The sequence below is a fragment of the Lacerta agilis genome, chromosome 14 (genome assembly GCF_009819535.1).
Source record: "Lacerta agilis isolate rLacAgi1 chromosome 14, rLacAgi1.pri, whole genome shotgun sequence".
NCBI lineage: Eukaryota > Metazoa > Chordata > Lepidosauria > Squamata > Lacertidae > Lacerta > Lacerta agilis.
In genome coordinates, this window is record NC_046325.1 from 8378051 (window position 1) to 8387993 (window position 9943).

Below are 9943 nucleotides of genomic sequence, written 5' to 3' on the forward strand. Positions count from 1 at the left end.
CAATGCAGGAATCTCAACTGGAGATTCATCCAGGCAAGCGAAGTTCAAGGACACAATCCAGCCAGGGGAAACCCACTTGGGGGCAGTGAGATTTGCATTCTTGGGAGAGCTCTAAGGACCAAACAGAGAGTTCAGCAGGGATAGACATTCCCTATCCCTGCTTTTAGGGGATGACCTATGTCATGGAAGTCTGAGGGGACATTTCCAAACTGTCTTCAAAGGCAGCCCCACGTATAACACATTTCCACAATCTAACCTAGAGTTTACCAGAGCCTGTACAAGAGAAAACTAGACCGTTGGCCCTCAGGACTCAAACCCCTCACTATCCTTGAGTGTTTTTGGCCTGGCTGGAATGTGTTCTTGAACTCCGAAAATAGCTCTTGCTTGTCTGGAAGGAGCATAGGGAGGGCAAGGCATGTGTAGAAACTAGTCTACTGTGCAAAGTTTGCCCCCATTTTGTTCCTACTGGCGTGCGGCCCCTTGAAAAGTTTGCAGCCCTTGATTCCCCCCCCCCTTTGATTTGAAGACACCTCACCACAAAATGTATGGTTGGGGGACCTCCCTTCTTCCAAATCAAAATGGCCTGGAACCAAGGCTTAGCTCTCAGATCTTTATTGTCCAGCAAAACGCACAATTTACCCCTTCAAACTTCCCCCCCTAACTTCCCCTCAGAACACTGTCAGGTTTTTCCATCGGCGCTTGATCTCACGGGCTGCTTGATCCAACCACCATTCTGCGTACATGACCTCCTGGAGCCAGAGCTGGAACTTCTCCCATTCGTAGGAATTCTTGAAATCCTGAGACGTCAGCTCCAAGAGAGCCGTCTCCAGCCTACGGAGCGTGGCACTGGAAAGTCGCAGGTTCCGATAGCGGAAATTCTCCTTCCAGCCTCTGACTTGCCCCTGTAACACAGAGTTGGTTACGCAACAGGGTTAAACTTTCATTTCTTACCTTCTGTGTCAGCACTACCAGGGGCAGATTAAGACCTTTAGAGGCCTTAAGCTCTTGAAGGATTTTGGTGCCCCCTTATATATCTGATTCAAAACATGAACAACAATAAACCGTAAAACAACATTTTATTTTTCGAAATGAAAGAAAAACTACGATAGGATGGAAAATAATGCTTACTTTTTTGTATACTTCCACTTTATTATATTTTAGTTTCCCACCCTACGTTTTCTAACTGCAAAGTATTTGATCAGATCTTCAAAACGAACCTTACACAACACATCTGCTTCTATACTTAGTAAAGATAAAGAATTCAGATTGCCTCGTTGCATAGTTCTTCTGTTTTAATGCAGTGGAAGCTTGGTTTTCAAATGTAATCCATTCCGGAAAACCGTTGGACTTCCGAAACGTTCAAAAACCGAAGCAGTTGCTTCCAGGTTTTCAGCGTCTGAAAGCCGAAACGTTCGACTTCTGAAACGATCGTAAACCGAGGTTCCACTGTGTATTTCAAATGAGAAAACGAATAGTTCCACTGGGCAATTTGTTCCACCCCGCCCCCTCCAGCCAGCACAGCACACAACAAGGGGTTGGAGCTGCTTCGGAGGCAAATAGCAACCAACAACAAACAACAACAACAAAACAAACAAACAAACAAACTGCAATGGAACGGGGTCCTTTGGCCTGAAATGGCAAGACAGGCTGGGGTGGAGTCCTCTAACTCCTCCCTTGGATGTGGCAGCTGCGCAGTGTGAAAGGGGGGGGCATGAGAAATCTGTCTCCTTCCCAGTCCTCAGAAATGGGACAATCCAATATAATCCAGAAGATCTTCAGCGGCAGAAGCAAAGGTGCCCTTCCACCAGCAGGGGGCAGCACAGAATAATCACAGAACAGCACTGGGAGGTTCCCCCCAGGGTTATCTCGTCTAACCCTCTGCAATGCAGTTGCCCAGATCCACTGAGCAATTTGTGACTACTGGTGTTAAAAATCCAGCAATGGGAAATTTCTGTGGTGCGCCTCTTCCCTTGAAGCCCTAAGCATGTGCATATGTTGCTTAACGGTTAATCCAATCCGGTGATGGCCAGCATGCAGCGGGGTGTTGGTGGCAAGAGGCCGGGGGGCGGGCACCCACAGAATTTTTAGAGTTAGCAGCCCTATCAAAAGTAAGTGTAAAAGGTGAAGGTAAAGGGTCCCCTGACCATTAGGTCCAGTTGCGGACGACTCTGGGGTTGCGGCGCTCATCTCGCTTTATTGGCTGAGGGAGCCAGGGTACAGCTTCTGGGTCATGTGGCCAGCATGACTAAGCCGCTTATGGCGAACCAGAGCAGCGCACGGAAACGCCGTTTAGCGATACCTATTTATCTACATGCACTTTGACATGCTTTCGAACTGCTAGGTGGGCAGGAGCAGGGACCGAGCAACGGGAGCTCACACCATCATGGGGATTCGAACCGCCAACCTTCTGATCGGCAAGCCTTAGGCTCTGTGGTTTAACCCACAGCGCCACCAGCGTGGCCCCAAAAGTAATTGTACTTTTGATAATAAAGAGTTACCGTATTTCCCTGTGTATAAGACGCCCCCATGTATAAGATGAGCTCTATTTTTTAACCCGAAATTAAGTTGTTAAGGGGGGCGGGGAGGGGGGAAAGGGGGAATAATGTAATTGGTTAGACTGATTGAAAATATGTTTTGTTTAAATTTGCTTAATAAAAATTATTTTAAAAAGAAAGAAATTAAGTTGTTTAGCTTTTGGGGGGAGTAGGGGAGGGGTTATTTCCGCCAATCGCTCACCCACCTGCCCGCCACTGCTGACCCCTTGCCACAGCCACTGCCGATCGCACACCTCGCTGCAGCTGCCAACTGTCTGCCCGCTCGCTGCCACCAACAACCCAACGGCCCACTTGCCGCAGCTGCCAATCGTCTGCCTGCCTTGCCACTGCTGCCAATCACCTGCCCAACCACTGCTGCCAATCTCCTGCTTGCTGCTACCATTAATCACACGTCCTTCCTCTGCATTCACTATCCGTGTATAAGATGACACTCAATTTTTGTCTAATTTTTTTTAAGCAAAAAGCATCGTCTTATACATGGAAAAATCCGGTAATTCCTGACTCTGGGCATCCCTTGCTTGATGGCGCCATGACAGGCATTAACTCTGAATCGATATTGGCTGGGGAGTAGAAATAATGCATGAATGATATTAGCTGCCCCAACAAGCAAACTTTAATCTTACATTGAATGAGCATAATAATATCCATGTAGAAATCTACGGTTGGGGCCGTAGCTCAGTGGTAGAGCATCTTCCTTGCATGTCAGTGGTCCCAGGTTCAATCCCCAACATCTCCAAGCAGGGCTGGGAGAGACCTTTGTCCGAAACTCAGAAGAGACCCTGCCAGTCAACATGGCCAGAAGTGTTCTAGATCAGCCATCTTCAATCTTGGATCTCCATATGATGTTGGACTACAACTCCTATCATCCCCGACTGTTGGCTAAGCTTTCTGGGGATCAGAGTTGCAGTCCAGCAATATCTGGGGGCTCAAGGTTGAAGAACAATGAGCTAGATAGAGCAGTGTTCAGCATAAGGCAGCTTCTTGGGTTCCTATGAGAAAAACCACCCTTGCCCTGTGGCTTGTGGCAGTGAATCTTCCGAAGATATTCATCCAATGGTAAAGGTAAAAAGGTAAAGGACCCCTGGATGGTTGAATCCAGTCAAAGGCGACCATGGAGTTGTGGCGCTCATCTCACTTTCAGGCCAAGGAGCCAGCATTTATCCACAGACAGCTTTCTGGGTCCAGTGGCCAGCATGACTAAACCGCTTCTGGTGCAACGGAACACCGTGACGGAAACCAGAGCGCATGGAAACGTCGTCTACCTTCCTGTCACAGTGGTACCTATTTATGCTTTCGAACTGCTAGGTTGGCAGGAGCTGGGACAGAGCAACGGGATTCGGGGATTCGAACTGCCAACCTTCTGATCAGCAAGCCCTAGAGGCTCAGTGCTTTAGACCACAGCGCCACCTGTGTCCCTCCAATGGCACATTAGTTGAAACATCAAATCTCACGTTGCCTTCCCTGTCTTCCTCCTTCACTTCCCCCATACTCACAGCACAACAAATCCTTGGCCAACAGCAGTCAAACAGGTCCAGCTGTTTCTCCGGTTTTCTTGGGCTGCTGGGTGTTGCCTGGCTGAGCCCAACTTGGGAAGGAACACTCCCCATCAGCCCCCAGGGTGCTGTTTGGGACGGAGGCTCTGCCGTGGCTTTTGTTATGTGGAATGAAAGGAGCCCTTCCCATGCAGCTCTGGTGGTTCAAGGCCCCGCCTGACCTCACAATGCAAAGGGTGAAATCACAGAGGAACCATGCACACTATCTCTGCAATATCTATAAGGGTTGTGAACAGGGCCACAACCCAAGGAAAATCATGCCTGATCTGGATCTGCCCCCATATCAATTCAAGGATGGGGGTCATGTTTAATTGGGGCTTTGAATTAAAGATACATTTGGGAGGGGAAGCAAGGAGACACTGAGTTCTGTTCCCTCCCTCCCAACCACACTGTGAGCAGGAGGGTTTAATCCTGCTGGGGCAGCCTGCCTCTCCTTCCTGACTGCTGCCTCAACTTGTGACAGGGCCCAGATTGCTCCAAGTGACTCGACCCAACCTAGGGCAGTCTGGGACTATCTCCACCCAAGTGGGACACGGGTGGCGCTGTCGTTTAAACCACTGAGCCTCTTGGGCTTGCTGATCAGAATGTCGGTGGTTCAAATCCCTGTGATGGGGTGAGCTCCTGTTGCTCTGTTCCAGCTCCTGCCGAAGAAGAAGAAGAAGAAGAAGAAGAAGAGGAGGAGGAGGAGGAGGAGGAGGAGGAGTTTGGATTTAATATCACACTTTATCACTACCCGCAGGAGTCTCAAAGCGGCTAACATTCTCCTTTCCCTTCCTCCCCCACAACAAACACTCTGTGAGGTGAGCGGGGCTGAGAGACTTCAAAGAAGTGTGTCTAGCCCAAGGTCACCCAGCAGCTGCATGTGGAGGAGCGGAGACGCGAACCTGGTTCACCAGATTACGAGTCTACCGCTCTTAACCACTACACCACACTGGCTAGCAGTTCAAAAGCATGCCAGTGCAAGTAGATAAATAGGTACCGCTGCGGCAGGAAGGTAAACGGCATTTCCGTGCGCTCTGGTTTCCGTCACGGTGTTCTGTTGCACCAGAAGCGGTTTAGTCATGCTGGCTACATGATCCAGAAAGCTGACTGTGGAAAAATGCCAACTCCCTCAGCCTGAAAGCAAGATGAGCGCCACAACCCCATAGTCGCCTTTGACTGGACTTAACCGTCCAGGGGTCCTTTTCCTTTACATTTTTTTATCTGTACCCAACTCAGCTGAAGTGCAGATCCCTATGGATCTGCTTGATTCTGATCAGGGGTTAGGATTCAGTGAAATTGATGCACAGCCCTAATATTTATCCCTTACCCCAAAACCGAGGATTTCGAAAAGAACATGGGGGGAGGATCTGCAACAGAACTGATCGTTTGCTCTTCAGCCAATGACTGATAGATCTAGTGGTTGGAATGAACTGGTTCGGTTGAACAAATTTAAATACATCACCTCAAAAATCTCCAAGCTATGCCAGACAATAGTGACCATAATGGCTGGGTGAAAGGAATACGAATTAAGTTAATTTTGAGGTAGGGCTTTGAATGATTTTTAGGTCATTTTCAAGTTCCTTTTCTTGCTTTCGGTCCTTTAAGCATCAAGGTCATAATTGTTGCAGGAAAGTAAACTTAAATGTTTTGCCATTTTGTCCTTGAACCTAAAAGGGCACAAAGAAATGGCTGTGGTGGCTACTTTAGTGGCTAAGAGTGTTGGAGTTCTGAGTTCAAATCCTCACTCAGCCATGAAGCTCACCTTGGGCCAGTCACTGTCTCTCTGCCTAACCTAAAGGGTTATTGTGATGACAAAATGAGGGGAGAACCAGGTACACCCCCTTGAAGTCTGTGGAGGAATATAAATGCACAACCAAACAAGGCTGAATGTTATTGTTGTCACCCCAGAGGAAACGCAGAAGGAACGAAAGCTGTGTGTCCACAAGATGGCCGCTGGGTGGCAGCAGAGGATCGAGAATGGGAAGAATAAAAGGTGAAAGCAGCAGCAGCAACCTGGATGGTAATTTTGTCACCTGCCTGAAGAGGGAGGAGGATGCCGCCTCTAGAGCAGGAGTCCTGAAGCCCTGGTCCCTACCCAAGCAACCCTCCCAGGAAGACTGCACAGAATTGAATGACAAGGAGGGAGTATTAGACACCACTAGGAATAGCATCCCTGAAATATGCTGCATGTGTGATCAATGCCCAAATTTACTTCTCCCACTAGATGCAACCTGGGCTTTGGGATCCCAATTTGTACCTTCAAATGAGACTTCCTCTTCCAAGGCAGAATGGCAGACCGAATAGGGAAGATTCCTCCTTTTTAAATTTATTGTATTTATACAGTCCTTCCTCCATGCTGCTCTGCACATTACCCCCTTCGCCACCCACATTCTATCCTCACCATAAGACTGTGGCGTAGTTTCGCCTGTGCTCTCTATTCTTCCATCCCTCCAGACCAACGTAAGCTCCTCTAGATATAGTTGGACTGCAACTCCCATCATCACCAGTTAGCATGGCCAATGGCCAGGGATTATGCAACGAGAGGAGCTGGAAGGGGCTGGCAGTGAAAGAGTGAATCTACTACATTAGGGTAACAGTGCACAGAGACTTGTTTATTTTTTTACTTATTTTTCATTCACACCTCATTTTTCCTTCATCATGCAACTCTTAAGTGATGTGCATGGGGGCAGGAGGTCTCCCATCCAAACACTGACCAAGCCTAAACCTGTTTAAAGGGACCCCTGACCGTTAGGTCCAGTCGTGTCCGACTCTGGGGTTGTGGCGCTCATCTCGCTTCACTGGCCGAGGGAGCCGGCGTACAGCTTCCGGGTCATGTGGCCAGCATGACTAAGCCGCTTCTGGCGAAACCAGAGCAGCGCACGGAAATGCCGTTTTTACCTTCCCGCTGGAGCGGTACCTATTTATCTACTTGCACTTTGAAGTGCTTTCCAACACCCATCCAACCACTGACCAGGCCCAGACCTGCTTAGCTTCAGCAAATGGGTTGCAACATGTACCTCCATGCCACAGGCCTTGGCCTCCTTCATTTCTGGCATTTTAAGTCACGACAAAACCAGAGTTAGCAACTTTTTCTTCTTCTTGAGGATAACTGGACATTTTGAAAGCTAGTTTCCTGAAGTTTCAAACCCCAGTGGCTCGAAATATGAGGTGTACATTCTCATGTGTTGAGAAGTCGTAAGTATTCCACATCCCGCAACAAACAAACAAACAAACAAACCCACATTTAACAGGAATAAGTGGTCTCTGATGTTGCTTACTGAAGTCCACCAGATGGCAGCAGAGTGCTCTGGTTCAGCTTTACTTCTCCATACTTTCAGGTGGTGCTTAAAGTTTCTCAGGCTAGGTTCACATTTTAAATTCAAATGTGCATTGATTGAATGCTGATTTCCCTGTGTTTTTCGACTGCACAACCCTTCCTCTCCCTGTTCACTGAGCAGTGCCCAAGTTGATCTGCAACTGACCACCCCGCCCATTGTCAAGCATTCAATGTTTCTTACCTGAACCCGTGTGAGTCTCTTCCAATGTGATGCAGCGACTTAATGGTGCCTATGCACGGGGAGGTTCAAACTCTAGGCCTCATTATTATTATTAATAATTCAACTTATACACTGCCCTATACCCAGTTCTCAGGGCGGTTCACAACAAGACCACAACATATAAAATCAAACCAAAAGCAATAACCCAATAACTGCCCCCCCAAAAGCCACATTCGAAAAGGGTGTTGGATGTCAAGATCAACCAAAGGCCTGGTTAGAAAGGAATGTTTTGGCATGGCACCTAAAGCTGTATAAAAAAGGCACCAGGTGAACTTCCCTGGGGAGAGCATTCCACAGACAGGAGCCACTGCAGAGAAGGCCCTGTTCTCATGTTGCCACCTTCTGGACCTCTCGAAGGAGGTGTCAGGGGGTTGATAAGGGAAGAGGAGGTCCTTGAGGTATTGTGGTCCTGAGCCATTCAAGGTCAAAACCAGCACTTTGAATTGGGTCCCGAAACTAACTGGTAGCGTGCAGTTGGACCAGGATCGGTGTAACCTGCTCTGGTGAGCAACCTGGCTGCTGAATTCTGCACAGCTGAGTTTCTTCAGAGGCAGCCCTACATATAATGCATTGCAGTAATCTAACCTTGAGGTTACCAGAGCATAGACAACAGTACTTAGGCATTCCTGTCCAGATAGGGGCATAGCTGAGCCACCAGCTGAAGCTGATGGAAGGCACTTTGGGCCACCAGAGCCTCGAGCCACAGCAAAGGATCCAGGAGTACCCCCAAGCTATGAACCTGCTCCTTCTATCAAACTCTCAGGACTCTGTGCCCAGGACACCCCCGCCCCTCACCACCCCTGCTCTTCAGCTTCAAATGCTTCTTTCTGGCTGAAGTGTGTTCTTGACTGAAATAATGCCTCTGGCCTGCCTGCGTGGAGAAATGTGTCTGGATCATACAATCATAGAACTGGAAGGGACCACGAGGATCATCTAGTCCAGGCATGTCCAACAGGTAGATCACTGGACGTCTGTGGTAGATCACCGGTAGATCAGTGGCTCCCCCCAAAGAAGCTAAAAAACTTTGGTTCCCTTAAAAAAAAGCTCAACATCTTTGCCCTGCACCCCTAAAATGACCTTAACCACCAAAAACAGGGCTGTCCTTCCTTTAAAAAGCTCAGTGTTGCTTTCCTCCTCCCTAAAGCTCAACAACTTTTACGTGAACCCCCCAAAACAGGGCTTTCCTAAAAAAAAGCTCAACAACTTCGACCTGAACGCCCCAAAAGGGGGTAGATCACTGCCAGTTTTTAAACTATGTGAGTAGATCGCAGTCTCTTAGAAGTTGGACCCCTGATGCTAGTCCAACCCCTACAATACAGGAATCTTCCATCCAATATGGGGCTCGAACCCACAACTCTGAGATTAAGAATCTCATGCTCTACTGACTGAGTGGTCATTTCAGGATGCGCTTTTATAAACCCCTGAATTTTGCAAGGCTGGGATGCAAGCCTGCTCCACAACCCTAAGTGCCGCATCCTTTGCCCCTCCCACTTTTGCCTAAAGCCCCGCCCACCACGGGCATGCGGTCCATGAGGGAAATGGCTCATGTCTCAGGGGAAAACATGGAGCATGAAGGAACGGCAGAGAAAAGGGGCGCGAGGAAACGCTAAACACAGAGAAATGACACGGCCTCTTTCAAAACAACACGTTCCTTTAACTTTACTAAACATACAAAATTTAGTACAAACCGAGGTGAATTCTATACAAAGCACCGGCAGGCGATTAGGAACAACCTGCCACAGATAACGTTAACATGGCACCACCGAGTAGGTTACACACGCATGCGCTACTAGAAGGCCGCAGCTCCCAATGGTCCTAAGAAGACAGGATAGATTTTTTTGTTGCCCTTTCAGTAAGTGCATCTTCCCCCACCTCAGCCATTGCCTCATGCAGCAGGGGAGCGGGGGCGAGTTCGAGACAGCTAACATCTCAGCAAAAAGAGAAAAGGAAGGGGAAAGTAGGCAACATGGGGTTCTTTCCTGCCCTCCCACCAAGATGGCAGTTAGTGGGGATGGTGGACATGCAAGTGTCTGAGAGAAAGGAGCATCTTTTGCAGGCAGGAACCCATGCATGGGGTAAATGGTCACACAACCTGCGCCACTAGGTGCCTCCGTTGTCTGTTTTGCACCACTAGTGGGGCAAGTGAGAGAGCAGAGCAGGAGTGATCCCAAACTCTTGTGCTGCGAAAGCCAACTGCTTGCTCTCTCTCTCCCTCTCAAGGCAATTTTTGACTGCTGCTGCCGTCCAGAGTTGGACAACGGTAGATAAACCAAACAGTTCTGAGGTTATGTCAGGA